Below are 16,316 nucleotides of genomic sequence, written 5' to 3' on the forward strand. Positions count from 1 at the left end.
TTAAACACCCTAGGAGCCTATCTCTACTATATTAAATGGCTAGAGGTGGTGTCCCATGGTACGTCCCAACCTCCCACCTCAAATCGAAAATAAAACCCACGGCTCTCGTCCCGCACGCCACGTTTACATAGGAAAGGAATAAACCAGGCACAAAACCAACCGGCTGATGGAAACGAGCCACCACACACGCACGGTCTTTGACCTCTCGTCCCGCACAGCCAAAACGAAAAAAAATTCCCCTGATTGATTCCTAGCCTTGCCGTCGATGCACCGCCTCTCTCCGGCCGCCCCTCTCCGGCCGCCTCTCCGACCCCCCCCCCCCTCTCCGCTGTCTCTACCGTCAGGCGCGCCGCGTCGCTGATGCCTCGTTCTCCGTTTCCCCATCCGCGCCGCCTCGATCTGCCATGGTCTGCTGGAAACTACCGGTCAGCTTAGCTATGGCAACTGCCGATGCAATCGTGGAGCATGCCGATCGTGCTGCTTGTGTTTGGTACTTCCTCCACCAATACAAAAGGTACGAGCCCTCATGTTCTCCTACTGCCGCACGACCATTGGCTCAAATCCTCCAATCTTTCTCCCCTCTCCAGTCGGCGTCAGGAGCTCGCCGCGCCCGGGCTTCACGGCGGTGACGACGCTGGCGTGTACGTGTTCCTGTATAACACGCCCGACGCATACAAGTCCAACTTCACGCTGGTCGCCGTAAGAGTGTTCTGGCCGGAGCCCATCGAGGCTTATATTTTGCTGCTATTTAGTAGAGTCTTCATCTAATTCTTCTGGTTTCTTGCGCCGTACAGAAATCGAAGCTATCGAGCCTGGAAAGCCGGAAACGAGAGCCAACACCAACTCCGTCCAGAAGGTTTGAACGTGGCTTTGTGTGCTCATAGGTTGGGTCGGCTTGTTTTTTTTTGCATGACCTATGTGTGCAATTGGAACTTGTAAGCCTGCGATATTTTTGTTTAATCACCCGTAGAGTTCCTATAGATCAGGTTAACATGTAGTTATCTATTATACACGGTTTCCTACTAGAATAACATAATGGAAATCTAACTTGTATTTACTTGTAGGATGTTTTCTTGTATTTACTTGTAGATTTCCCATAGAGAAGCAGCCTACAACAAGTGCTTGAATAGCTTTTTATTATATTGTCTCCCTCTCTGTATTTGAATACTGATCCGCATATATTTTGCATTCACTTGGTGTCTACGTAGTTTTCAGTAGTAGGTTCAAAGGCGTGTGCAAATTCCCTGTCCCTCTTTATAGTAGTAGAGATTTTTTCCAGCCGTTCTATACAAAGTGACACCATGCCGAGCTTTATTCGGTGCTGCACTATGTTTTGGTGCATACTGGCAAACCATACATTGAAAAGATTCACTTGACGTTGATGCATCATCAGTTTCATATGCTCATAGCATTGTACAAACTTCAGGTTAAATTGTTTTCTTTCTGTGTGATCAACTACAGCTGTTTAAGCAGATAATAATACGACAACATCATAATCCATAGATCACAAAGTTTTATACTGACGTGATGTATCTATACTCCGCATCGTACAAAATCCAGGCTATATTGTTTTGTCAAGTGTTTAAGCAGATAAGAATGTGACCACATCATAATCAATAGATCACAAAATTTTATACTGATATGATGTATCTACGCTCTGAAATAGTTTGGAAGACTGCCATGTCACACTTTTTTATCCAATGAATTTATCTGGAGTACGTTGTGCGAGCATGCTTTTTTTCTTCTTTATATGATATTATTTTGAAAAGATTACTATTTCAGAGCATATGATTATTGTTCTGGTATTTGATATTTATGGTATCTGCTTTTATATCCCAGGTTGCGAAGGAGGTGGATGAGTTCTTCCCTGGAGTGTAATCTGAGTAATTCACCCCTCTTTATTTGGTGATTCTTTGTTAATTTTTTACCTGAAACTTTATATTATCCAATGAATTTATCTGGAGTACGTTGTGCGAGCATGCTTTTTTTCTTCTTTATATGATATTATTTTGAAAAGATTACTATTTCAGAGCATATGATTATTGTTCTGGTATTTGATATTTATGGTATCTGCTTTTATATCCCAGGTTGCGAAGGAGGTGGATGAGTTCTTCCTGGAGTGTAATCTGAGTAATTCACCCCTCTTTATTTGGTGATTCTTTGTTAATTTTTTACCTGAAACTTTATATCTCAGTGGTTGTATGTAATTTTTTTTTGGAAAACCTATATTTAGGAACCATGAGGTTTGGATGAACCATTCAGTGTTCTGGACAGAGCTTGTGGATCCCTAAAATTTGCTGCTATTTAGCCTTCATCAATTTCTTGTGATTTTTTGTGTTGTACAGAACTCGGAGCTACCGGCCTTGGAGAAATTCGGTGCGGTGAGCCAAGACCACCTGCATCTCGTCAACCTGTCCGAGTGGCAAAGTCACCGCAAACCTCATCCGGAAGGTTCGCCCTTATGCCTTTGTGTGTGGTTAATGAGAATGGAAGTGCGTATTTTTTGCGCTTCGATAGGATCGATTTTCTTCTACCTATGTTGTGTATCTGTTCCTTGGCTTATTACTCAAGCCTTCATATCTTACTGATTCCCTGACAAGTACAGATTATCTATGGTGGACTAAAACTAAAAAAGAAAAACTTTAACTAACAAGTACAGATTATCTGTACAGTAATGAAACATAGTCTCAACCTAGAAAGTTAGCGCTTCCACAATTATATCTCCCAATTTAACCATGTTAGTAACCTCTATAAGATGACTAAAATGATGTTATTGCTGTCTTGTTGATATCACAACATATTTGTTTCAGGTGATCTTTCAACCTGGATCATCACCTGGAAAATAAAAAAGAACCAAGCTTATTAGTAGAGAATAGAGTTGCAGGTCAGCAAATTTTGATTATGTCATTTTAGCATGGTAATCTTGCTCCTGCATATGCTCCCTGCCAACATTTTTTGTAATTTGTCTTCCACATATTTTTGAATCTGCTTAGATGAAGGTGTTTGGTTGTGGTACACACTTTGTATCGTGTGAATGCCCAGTTTTCATGCATTTCTCGGGGCGGTGAGATTTTCCATGGCAGTGCACAATGTTTTCTATCTTTACTATTATGCGGTTAGGCCATAGTTTTCATCTCTTGTGAATATCATTCAAGCCTCTAAAAGGTATGTGCATGATATAGTGGGAACTCAGAGCAAACTTGATCATGAAAAACACATTCGTCTGTACATGTGGTTTTAGGAAAAAGAGAACTCTACTTGTACATGTTCGTTACCAGTCTAGCTTGGATCATTCATCAAAAAAAATCTATCAACATATGGCAAGTTTACTTGTAATTAAAACTTGATCCTAAATGAGCAGCTAATAGTGCACTTCCTGTAGTACATACCTCCTAAATTGTAAGAATACGATACAGCAAACCTTTGGTAACCTCTACTTATTTTAGCATCAGATCCTTTGATAACCTAAAATATTACCCTCTAAGTGTGTGTGAATGTAAAGTTAATGGGTTAACACATGTTACTCAGTGAGTGATTACACTGTAAAGTATAGTTCTACGAATACCTGCGCTAACCTTTGATTATTATCCTTGTTTAGCAGAGTGTGTAGTCAGAAGCACCCTAGCGAAATTTGGTTTACAGAGTAACTTAATCATAGCGGCCACAATATACACATGGAATTTAAGCATGATGGCATCAGTATTGCTATACTAGACGCTTGCAGGTGCAACTTTTATCAACAAATAAACGAAAAACTTGTCGGTATGTCAACTAAAATAGAGTTAAGAATTCTAAATAGTGCTTTCCTATTAAGGAAAAACTTATTCTTTGTCGAGCATATGTCCGTAAGTATGCCACAAATAAATCAGGGGAAATTGATGAATTGTTTTTAGTGGATAGAGTGATGGAAACATGCAACATTAATTGTCCAAGAAAAAAGCTCTAGATTTGTTACATGTTTCCATATTAACTTTTTTGTTACATGTTTCCATTTGTCATGCAGCCAACGGTTTGAAGTGAGTGCATCGGAATGATATCCTTCTTAGCATCGGCAGACACGTGTAGGTCGAGGGCTGAAAGATATGCTGGAACCATGGCCTTCATGGCGACTCTTGGGCATCCCTACGAGCCGTATTCCCCATCCATTAAACAGACACTTCATGCTTTGATGATGACCGACTTCATGGGGGAAATATCGCGTATGCGGCTGGAGTATGCTTGTTGTGCTGGTAAGTGATGCCCTAAAACCAAGCCATGAGCTCGCTTCTTAGCCCTCACTAGATGGTCAATGTTTAGGTGTCTTTCCTAAAAAAGCCGTTTTTGTCTGCAGCTACTATCCGCTATGAAGAAGAGAAGAAGATGATGTAACAGTTAACCACCACTTCGCATGATCCCAACCGAGGAGAATGAGCACTCAATGGTGTGACAATAAACACTGGAGAAGTTATAGTGGTAGTGAGAAGTGTTGGGTCGAAATGATAATTTATGTCTTGCGAGCTGATCATCTATCTGTTGTAAGCTCAGTGCTCAGAATCAGCAATTGTTTTTAGTCATCATGTATGGATGTCTTATCACATCTCCTACCTATGGTTGGAGCATGAGAACCAGAAATATTTTTTTTATTTCATCAACTCGGAGAATTGGTGACATTCTACCAAACTTTACATGCAAAACATGGTACAAGTAATGTGCCCATTTTTTCTGATCGTGTGAATCGATGAATTATAGAAACTGACAGTGTTATAGTCCTAAAATCGTACTGAAAATTGTCTATCTACAATAATTATAGACATCCTTTTATATAACTTAGTATTGCTATATGCTAATCTTCCTCATGTTTATTTGTACCTCCATTTCTTTCTCATGCTATTATCGAGTTTTCATCTGTCATCGATCCGTCACTATTCCAACAAACACATTCCAAGGTGTGCCTCTTCAATCTGCTCGTCCACACAGTGTCAAAAAACTAGAACTGATCAGAGCTGGTCTCATTCTTCTGAAGATTTCTTCGACATACATAGATGATGATAGTTTTTACTCCCATTGCAATGATTTCAGTTCCAGTTTCCGTAGTTTGTGCTGATTTGGAAACCTTGTCTGATGGTCTCTATCTTGTTCAAGACTTCCTATCAACGATGCAATTATATTTCCCGAGTAGATCCTGCCAATGCTTTGTTTGCTACCAGATGACACATACAATGTTCGAGTTTGCTGAAGGTTCCCTTGTTGACTGAATGCACATGGAAAACATGCTGTTTTCTTCTCCAAACTGGCGTCGACTCACTATGCGCCCTTGTTATCCAAGCGCTTCATACTTTATGTGTTGCTTTCATATGCAACTAGGCTACCCATTTAGAAGACTTTGGTTGTGCCAAGGAAACATGGAACAAGGGAATTGGTTTCTCACATACTCAATTGGTTTAGAAGTGTGGTCGTTTAGACGATGCAGTATGCAAAAATTCAGTTAACTCTTTAGATGTTCAAACAGGCTAGAACATACCAATGTAATGTTGCGCATGTATATATACATGACAGCTCAGGAGCTTCTCGCTGAAGGTTTATGAGTAAATGTCACGATATTTTCATGATAGCGCAGGAGCTTGCAGCGGAGTACCACGAAAGGAGACTAATTGCAGCCACATCTCAACTACAGGTGGTGAAAACTATAGAGCAATGTACTTATGTAAAAATCTGTAGTGTGGACCCTCAAAAAAAGTAGAATATTATTGTTTCTGCAGTACCATGTGATTATTTTTACACATTTATATTTTCACATACATTTTTCTAATATATTACAAGAGAAAATAAAAATCGAGCCGTAGCAGCGCACGGGCATTCAACTAGTAATCGATAAACACTGAATGGATTACACTAACACTGTTGGCTGGCTCTCATGGTTATCGACAAGGAACAGCGCATTTGACTCAAATGATTTGGGACACCCATAACGTTTAATTTGCGTCGCTTTCTTGGGGAGATATTTAGCATAATTTTGTCCGACACACCCTGTTTAAAGACAATCATAACTGGTGAACGGTCAGCCGCTATAGCAATCCTTGTTGAACAACACTTCGCCTGCACAAACTCCATGCAGTGTCCACATAGCACATTGCCTCATCTTTCCCAGCGGTCCCACTAGAATGTTTCGCTTAGTGGGGGGAGGGGGAGGGGGCGTTGTTCTGCCCTCCATCCCCTTTTCATGGAGAAGAAGAGGTACTTTGTGTATTCTTGAGGTATAGTTTGAATAATTTGCTGGGTATGCCCTGTACAACGACAATCATAATTGGTGATGGTGCTTTTTGGATCTTGCAAAGGTGGAGGCCCGGTGTCTCTTCTTGCGTTCGTCTCGGCGACATTGGAATTGGACGGCGGCCGCTGGCTATGGTGGTTGCAGGAAACCCTAGGGATCGTTTTGTATTTCTCGATCTTTTATGATTTTATCTGAAAATTTAGGATAATTATTTTATCCCGGTTTGTCTTTTAGTTTCCACATGTGTTGCTTCATGTAATCTGGTATTTGATTAATGAAATATGTGGTTGCTCTAAAAAAAACGGCAATCATAATTGGTGAACGAAAGACCTTCCACTATAGCAATCATTCGAACAATCGCTCTCACCTATGTGAGTCCAAATCTCCACCGCAGTGTCCAGTAAACACATTACCGTAACTTTCATTTGCTTGTGTGGACTCGCTGCTAGGAGTGGTACCATTTATGCCCCCCTCCCCCTCATTCCTGTGGTGGCGAGCCCGACGTATGGAGGGGCGCCATACGTAGCTATTTTGGGATTATTGTTTTCTCACAAGTATGAAAAGATGCGTACAAGTTAGAAGCCCTTAGTAATCACGGAGATAGTAGTTATGTTTCTTTCTTGAAAGTTACCGGTTTTGTCCGCTAAAACCTCTGACACACATGAGTTGAGTTGTCGATCCTTGGTGAAAAGCTTCCATTTATTAGTTGGAAGCTGAGGAATTTGGAGTTGAAAGTTGTTACTTCTCCAGCGGAAAGCTCCAATTTTGCGGTTCAGTTTATTATTGAAAGTTAGTTATATTTCTATTCAAGCTTTGACAATTGTTTGCCCAACAAGATGGAGAAGGAAAAGGGAAAGACTGAGAAAAATGACCAGAGATGTGGGATGATCTAGTACTAAAGAAAATGTGAATGCAGACTAGTGACCAGGACCGCGCCCACCACCGCACAGATGCATGATTGCGAAAGAAAGGACATCGTTTTCACGTGTTGTGTCTGCCTGTGCATGCCCCATGCATGCATGATTGCTGCATATACGGACGTCCAGCTTTACACGTCGGCAGGCCATATGACAGCTGCAGGTTCAGTCGTTCACAATGGTGTCTCCGGCCGACGGAACGCATGAGAGAGAGGTTGATTACAGTATACTTTTCAAGATCCAATGGCCATGGCCGCAGGACCCCTCCCACCGGACCAGTTCATTGGAGCCACAATGACTGACAGGCCCAGACCTGAGCTTGCAACTTGTAAGCAACTTGCAAGGCATACACGATATTTTGGCTCGTACGTCTAGAACGGGGCGACCTAATGGAACGCGGAGCTACCGATGCCACCGCGTAGTCGAAAAATGCGCGAGCATCTAAGCCTTGCGGTTCGACGCATAGTAATCGGATTGTCTACAAAAATGCAAACGCCGTCCAAATATACGTCGAATTTGCGTCGGTACAGACACTTCACGGTCGCGCCAAGTGACCACCGTACCTCACGTAGGGCCCGCACGCGAGTGGCTCAGACAAGGCTCACGTTCCCGCATGAAGCCACTCGCAATCCAAAAATCACAGTTGAGTGGCGCCAACACTCCAGCACCTTGCGATGGACGGCCTCCTTGCCGTAGCTGCCATGGATTTCGAGGAAACCCGACGATGGATGATGAGGTACGTTCGCTCTCATTGTCTAGGTCTGGAGTGTGTCATTTGTCTGACATCCAGTGATTTGTAGGCCTATTGGGTGGGACACAGGGACATTGATATTGCAGCCATGATCTGTGGTGGCGGCTTCGTTTGCGAAGGAGGCGTTGGGACAGCCACGCAGAATCCTGGCCTAGAGACGCAAGATCAGTGGGCACACACGCTGGATGGGGTAGACGTCGATGGAGAACGACTATTCTCCACCCAGCCCACATATCCAATAGCCATCTGTGTCGATGCCGACGAGGAGGCACTAACGTAACTGGGCTGATATGATGATGTCAAGAAGAAGGGGGAGAGCCAGATGACCAGCGGCTTCAACGACAACGAGGACAAATATTTGTGCGATGCGTGGCTCGTGGCCAGTCGTGACTGCATAAACGGTGCCCAACAAAAGGGCAAGATCCACTGGACCAAGGTGGTCCAAGAGTACAATGAGAAAAAGCAACACAAACCCTACAAGATGTGCAACGATTTCATGGAAGAGTCCATCAGAAAAAGATGGACCTACGACCTCCAAGTTTTGCGCCGTTGTCGATCGTGTTGTTGGCCACCCAGAGAGCGGCAAGGCCGTGATGGCACTGGTAAGTAACGCGCATCTTCATTCCATCTATCTATGTGTCGTTGCCTATTCGACGGTACCTCAGAGGAGGGATCCTCACGAGGGGGAGAAGCAGTAGGGGCCATCGGGCGGAGAGTCCTCGGGATGGTGGTACGCGCAAGCTATGTCGGAGCTGGCCGAAAAGCTTAAGACGAGCAGCCAGAGAGTTAAGACTCTGGTGTCTAAGGCGAAGGCTTATGAGGCGGAGGCGTCGGACATCCACGAGTTGATCTTCCGTAAGGACTTCATATTTCCGGCATCTCCATTGCATTCGTTTTGTCCCATCTCGGAAACTAACCGTGCCATTGTTTGTGTATATCAGGATGTCTCGGATTTTAACGGACAGAAGACTCCGGCCTTTCCAGGACTGAAGCTTATGAAGAATCCCGAAACTGTATTGACGATCTCTTCGAAACTTGCCGTGGCATCGCCGAGACACTCTCCCTGAAGAGAGCCCGCACTTCAATCATCAACAAGATGGCGAAGCTGATGAAGCTAGTGCCGGATCTGATCAGGGATTGGCAAGGGTCTTCAGCTCACGGAGCTGCCTCAATTGCCTTGGCCATGTGCAAATCGTACTTCCCCGCCATGCATTTCGCGACAATCGCACGTGGAGTCCCCAAGGGCACCAATCTCAAGAAAGCTCTCGCAGAAACTCAAGGCTTTGACACGCTCTTTGCCCAGCGAGTGAATTACTCGGCGTGGTATAAGAAGCATGCTCCTCCGGCCGGTTTCTCCGACGATGAGGAAGATGACGAGGAGGGCTCCGGGTCCAACGCGCATCGATTCGACGACGACTCAGGCGACGGTTCCGACAAGGATGGCACGTATCAAGCCTCGAAGGATGACCGAGAATCTTCCGAGTAGTTCCTGAAAAACAATGAGACGCATCATTTTGGACCCTTCGTGGGTTTGTAATAAAACAAAGTATTTGAACTAGCTAGGACGAAACATATGCATGTGGGCAGAAGAAACTTATCATGCGATCCGTTTTAATTTATGTATGCATGTTTCGTTTGTTTGGAAAGTAAGTGCTAGTTTCTAAGTTTTTCCGGCTTACTTGTTTGACCTTAAATGAGCCGGAAGACCTTTAGACGGAAACGCTCGCCGACAAAGCCTAATGGCGATCCATCGTAAAAAGCCCCCAGCCAAGGTGCCGGAAATCACTACCAGGAATCCACAAGTTCGCAACGAAAAAAACTATCCACCAGAAAACTTAAGCTCACATCCTAAAGGACGATTTTGAAAATCACAACTTTTATACACGCTTAGGCAGAAAGATCCAGCTCTACGGTTTTAGTCGGAAAACATACACGATCCATAAATAAACAACTATTGGAGGTAAAAAACTATTACAAAGTATGTAATGCAAAATTTGCTAAGTGTGGAAAGGACGTAGCTGTGCTATATTCCAGGAACGGTCTGTTTCATCGTATATGTCACCCGGATCCTCCCTCTTGCGTTTCCGGTACCAATTCGCAGGTCTATCCTTTAACTCGCAGAAATCAACGAGGTAGTAAGATCTGTTGTGCATCACTTTGCTGATGATGAAAGATCCTTCCCGAGGAGATTGCAACTTATGCTCTTTCACTTGTCGAAGGCGGAGGACCAAGTCACATTCCTTAAACGAGCGATTCCAAACTCGACGACTATGATACGTCGGAGTTTCTTCTGGTAAATGGTGGAATGTTGGCCAGCTAGATTACGAGCTTCTTCAAGCAGGTCCACAGATAGCTGTCGAGCCTCGTCAGTAGTTTCTTCATTGTAGGCGGAAACTCACGGGAAATCATGGATGATGTCGGAGGGGAGCACAGCTTCAGGCCCGTATACTAGGAAGAAAGGTGTAAATCCAGTCGACCTGTTAGGGGTAGTTCATAAACTCCACAGAAAAGAATCTAACTCCTCAGCCCAAGCTCCGGTTGCTCGTCGCAGTGGTTCTTCAAGGCGAGGTTTGACTCCGGCTAGTATCAGGCCATTGGCTCGCTCGACCTGCCCATTGGATTGTGGATGAGCCACAGATGAAAGGTCAAGCCGGATCCCTGAGTTATTGCAATAATTCTTTAGTTCTCCCTGTGCGAACTTTGTGCCATTGTCTATGATTATGTTGTGTGGGATGACATATCTCACTACGAGGCTACAAACGAACTTTAGTGCCGTAGCACCATCGGCTTTTCTCGCTGGCTTTGCCTCGATCCACTTGCTGAATTTGTCAATAGCGACCAAGAGGTACTCAAAACCGCCAGGAGATGATTTCTTTAGTTTTCCGACCATGTCGAGCCCCCAGACAGCAAACGACCAAGTGATAGGGATGGTCTTCAGCTCCTGACCCAGGGCGTTTGGTTGAGTAGCATAGTACTAACAACCTCGGCAAGTTTTCACTATCTTCTCAGCATCTTCTTTAGCTGTTAGCCAGAAAAAACCTTGCCGAAAAGCTTTTGCAACGAGGCACCTGGGAGCGGTGTGATGACCGCAATCACCTTGATGGATCTCTCTGAGGATTTCAATGCCATCTTGATTTGAGACGCATTTTAGAAATACCCTATTTGAAATTCGTTTATAGAGCTGTCCATCAACTATTGTGTAGGATCTTGCTTGTGTGATGACCTGTCGTGCGAGGAGTTCATCCTTCGGCAACTTCTGGTCAATGAGGTAGTCCAGGAAAGGTTGGGTCCAAGCCGGAGCGATAGCCATCACCTCCTTAGCCGGAGACACCGCCACATCTGGGTTTTCCGAGTTAGTGCCCTTTACCGAGGGTGTCCGTAGATGCTCAAGGAAAATCCCTGGTGGAATGGGTTTCCTGCCGGATCGGATCTTGGATAGCATATCTGCCGTTGTCTTATCATCTCTCCTGACGTACTTGACTTCATATCCGAGGAAGCACTTGGCGATCTTGTCAACTTGATCTCTGTAAGCCGCCATAACGGAGTTTCTGGCATTCCAGGTTCCGGCTACTTGTTGTGCCACCAGGTCGGAATCTCCGCAGCATATGATGTGCTTGATCCCAATTTTCTTAGCGATGCATAGACCGTGTAGTAGAGCCTCGTATTCCGCCATATTATTTGTAGCTTCGAAGTGAATCTGCAGGACGTACTGCAGTTCTCCTCCGGTTGGTGACTTCAAGGTAACTCCAGCCCCCGAGCCTTGATGCTTCTTGGATCCGTCAAATGCATAACCCAAGCTTCAGGTTCCGGCATAGGTGTGCCCTCCGGAGCTTCAGTCCAATCAACGAGGAAATCCGCCAATACTTGGGACTTGATCGAGGATCTGGCTTTGAAGTTGATGTCGAAGGCAGAAAGTTCTATGCCCCACTTTGCTACGCGCCCTGTTGCGTCGGAGTTATTGATTATGGTTGACAATGGAGCTTTGCTCACTACTATCATAAGATGCTCCTGGAAGTAGTGTCTCAGCTTCCGTCTACCTAGGAACACTCCGTAGGCTAGCTTCTGAAAGTGAGGGTATCTTTGCTTGGATTCCTCCAGTACCTCGCTAATGTAATAGACTGGTCTGTGGACTCCGTACTCATGACCTTCTTCCTTTCGCTCCGTCGTGATAACGAGACTGATGACCATATTGGAGGCTGCCAGGTAGAGGACCATAGGCTCTGACTCTTCTGGAGCTGCCAAGATAGGCGGGGAAGAGAGTATGTCCTTCAACCCATGAAGTGATGCATCTGCTGCGTCGTCCCAAATTTTTTTTGTTTGTTTTCTTCAGAAGTTTGTACAAAGGTAGTGCCTTCTGTCCAAGACGGCTAACAAACCTACTGATTGCAGCAACACAACCAGTTAGTCGTTTCACATCTTTGAGACAAGTTGGCCTCTTGATGCACAGAATAGCCTTGATTTTTTCCGAGTTTACTTCAATGCCTCTGTGAGATACAATGAAGCCAAGGAGTTTTCCGACTGGTACGCCAAAGACGCACTTCAGCGGATTCAACGTCATCTTGTACGGTCGAAGACTTTCAAAGCTTTTCGTGAGATCGCTGATCAAGTCGGATCCTTTCCGGGTCATGACCGCGATGTCGTCTACGTAAGCGTGCATGTTCCGACCAATTTTGTCTTTCAAGCATCGCTGCATCGTACATTGGTAAGTGGCACCTGCATTTTTCAAACCAAAAGACATTGTGACATAGCAGTAAGTGCCAAAGGGTGTGATGAACGAGGTCGCCTTTTGGTCGGACTTCTTCATCCGGATCTGGTGATACCCGGAATATGCATCAAGAAAACACAGAAGTTCTGCCCCCTGTCGTCGAATCAATGATTTGGTCAATGTGCGGGAATGGGAACGGATCCTTCGGACAATGCTTATTCAAGCTAGAGTAATTGATGCACATTCTTAGTATTTCAGAATTATTTTCGGGTACAAGGACGGGGTATGCGACCCACTCAGTATGGATAACTTCTACTACAAATCCTGCCTCTAGTAACTTTTCTAATTCCATCCCTATGGCGCGACGCTTCTTGTCTCCAAAGCGTCGCATAGCTTGCTTCACCGGTTTTGCACCCGGATTTATATTGAGGTAGTGCTTGGCGAGTTCCCTTGGTACTCCGGACATGTCAGAAGATTGCCATGCGAAGATATCCATGTTAGCTCGTAGGAACTCAACAAGTGCGTCTTCCTATTTGGGGTCTAGGCCAGCTCCAACAAACACTTGCTTGGAACTGTCGCCTACCTTGAGGTCGACCTTCTTGGTGTCTATCGCGGCCTTGAACGAAGTTTTCTGTTCAGAGATCTGCTTCTTGGTGGTATGCATCTCCTTCAGATCCATCGCGGCCCTATAGCATTGTAGCTCCTCTCCAGATATTACAGATTCTGCAAAGGCGGCTTCGCCCTCCTCGCAGTCTCGAGATTTCTTGTAGTCTCCGGATACGGTGATCATACCGTTAGGACCCGGAATCTTGAGCTTGTTGTAGATGTAACATGCCCTTGCATGGAACTTGTGGTAGGTGGGCCTGCCGAAGATGACATGGTAGGAGCTCTTGAAGGGCACAAGTTCAAACGTGATCATCTCTTCGCGGAAATTATTGACATCGCGGAAGGCCACGGGAAGTTTGATGCTGCCCAAGGAGTTTGCCTTCTTACCCAGAACCACACCATGGAACTCAGTGGTGCTATGCTTAAGCTGTTCCTTGGTAAGGTTCATCCTCTCCAGAGTCTCCGGGTACATGATGTTCAAGCTGGCTCTGCCGTCCATGAGGCATTTGGAGAAGTCATACCCATCGATGCAGGGACTCACAACCAAAGCATAACACTCTTTTGGGATGACAGTAGGATGATCCGTCCTGTCGAAGGTGCACGGGCTTTCCGACCACTTGACGTACTGTGGCACAGCCGGAATCGTGACATTTAGGACCCGGAGGGCTGATTTCTTGGCCCTAACCGTCGGAGTTCCAAGGAAGGTGTGGTATGCACCGACACTCTTTTTGACGAAGGGGTGGGATTTGTTAGCTTCGGAACCCTCTTTGGGATCGGGCGAAGCTTCGTCCTCTTCCATCACCTCGGAACTATCCTCGTCCTTTTCATTGTTCTTGCCCTTGCCTCCTTTGCCACGCTGGCGGTGCTTCCAGGCGCTCTTGTTCCCTGCTTCCGGGTCAGTCTTCAGATCATTGACCCACTTGCAGTTGCGATTAGTGTGGGAGGACTTGCCAGTAGCCGGATCAATATGGGCTAAGCATGGCATGTCCCTATATTCTTTGTAGGTTTGGGGAGCGTGGAACCCAGCGACGGTGACCTCGTCAGCGCGTTGCTGGCCCCTGCCAGCTCCGCCACCACGGCCGCGGTCTCTTCCGCCTCCTTGACCTCCGCGTTGGAACGTCATGGCAACCATGTCGGATCCACCTCTCTTCTGGTCGTCAGAGGGGTTCTTCCGCTTGCTGTTGCTGCTGTCGCCATCACGATTTTTCTTTTGCTGGTGCAGTGGTATGGCTGTGGCTGTGAGTTCTCCACCTGCGTCGTCATCACCGGCGGTGTGAGTGCTGCCGATGCCGATCATCTCGTCTAAGGTTAGATTATTCTCGTTGATCAGGCAAGTTAGCTTGCGCCGGAGCAGCCCTCCCCGCTGCAAGCCACATATGAAGGCGTGCATAGCTGTGTGGTTATCTAGGTTCTCGCACTCGTTTCTTGTTGCTAACCACCGAGTGAGAAAAGCTTGAGAGGTTTCATTCTTCTTCTGGATACATGCCTGTAGGTCACTGGTTGTGGCAGGTCTTTTGTAGGTGCCCTGAAGTGTTTCTCGAAGGCGATCTTTAGGTCGAACCAGCAAAATATGGAGTTCTCCTCAAGGTCGCTGAGCCAGGTACGGGCTGGACCAACAAGGTACAACTAAAGCATACGACAGGCTACATTGTGGGTACCTTCGGCAAAGCTTGTTGCGTTAAAGTAGTCCTAGATCCAGGTATCGGGCCTTTCGCTACCATCATAGTGCTTCAGATTTCCGGGTAGCTTGAGGTTCAAGCCTTTTGGCTTTGGTTCCTCTCGGATCATCCTGCCGGACCACTTTGGGCCGATGTATTTAGATTTGTATTCATTGAGACGTTCACGTGCAACACGCGGGCCGTTGCGGGCGGGAGACTTTGAGCAGGAGCGAGATCTCCGGCCTCCACCTCCTCCACTAGGTGGTGGGGAGGGAGATCTGCGAGGGGGCCGATAAGACCTTTTGCTTCCGCCTTCAGATTCTCTGTGCCCTTCTTGCTGCTGACTCCGGCTTTGGTGGCTACCTTTGCCATGATGGTGGTCGCCTCCCTCATTCCGGGTTTCTGTGGGGCTCAAGCTCGCGTTCTTCATTCAGGCTCCGACGCGGCTCCGGCACCCGCTCCTTGTTCTGATTCCTCTTAGGGGCCACGTTGTCGCGAATATTAATTCCACCCGGCCCGTGGGGTCTAGTGTTTCCGGCTGGACTACGTCAGCGAGGTGGCGGAGGAGGATGCGGGGTCCGGGACGGAGGTGACGGGTTCCGGTACTTGTTCCTACCAGTGTACATCAGATCCTTTCCCTTGTTTGGGTCCGTCGGAGGTGCTTTCGAGGGTACGGGGATCGGATTTGCATGTTCTCTAGTTCTTCTTCTGCGCTCTGTGGATCCGGTGCGTGATTATTTGTCACGAGGCTCCCTTCCTAAGGCGTCCTTCTGCGCGGTGGATACACATAGTTCAGGGTTGGATTCCAACCTGCGCGAAGTATCTGCCTTACTCTGCTGCTTCATTGCTGAGGCTACGAGTGTGCGGAGGTGGTTAATGTAAATTTCCTCATCGTTCTTGGCCAAAAGCTCCGCAGCCTTCTTCATATTGTCCTTTGGAGTTGTGAGCGGCTGATGATCGGTGGGGCTTGCAAAGTTGATCTTGCGGGGGCGAATGGCTTCCCGATGGATCCTATCTGCTTCCCTGCTGGCATCACCTATGAGGGTTTCCTACCACTCTTAGAGTGTTTTGGCCTTCTCTAATTATTCAACAACCATACACTCTTTTTCTTCGACCTGCGCCATTACTTCCTCTGCATCTTGCCTTTCCTCCAGCATTACTACTGCGGTGTTGGCAAATCTTTCAGCAGCAGTTCCTTCCTTTTAGCTTCTAGAGCTTCCGGATCTGCGGCCTCTTCTGAAGTTATTGGCCTGGTCAGGATTTCTGAGTTTGCAATAGCACCTCGGTGTCACAACCCATTTTCCATAATTTGCATAATTTCCAAAACTTGAAAATTAGAGCCAACAAAAACTTTAAATCTTGTGCTTATGTGTGTATGCTAGGTTAGAATCTTGCATATGAGCTTGTGTAGAATTCTTTTTGGTGTGAT

At 46.1% G+C, this 16,316-nt stretch overlaps 1 long non-coding RNA gene across 1 annotated transcript; it reads left to right on the forward strand.

Annotated features, from left to right (window-relative positions):
- The first annotated feature begins 455 nt into the window (after nucleotides 1–455).
- On the forward strand, nucleotides 456–859 carry LOC124700039. Its single transcript, XR_007001605.1, has 3 exons — nucleotides 456–514; nucleotides 588–699; nucleotides 795–859. It is a non-coding gene; the product is annotated as an uncharacterized LOC124700039 (long non-coding RNA).
- The last annotated feature ends 15,457 nt before the right edge of the window (nucleotides 860–16,316 follow it).

This window comes from Lolium rigidum, chromosome 3 (genome assembly GCF_022539505.1).
Source record: "Lolium rigidum isolate FL_2022 chromosome 3, APGP_CSIRO_Lrig_0.1, whole genome shotgun sequence".
NCBI lineage: Eukaryota > Viridiplantae > Streptophyta > Magnoliopsida > Poales > Poaceae > Lolium > Lolium rigidum.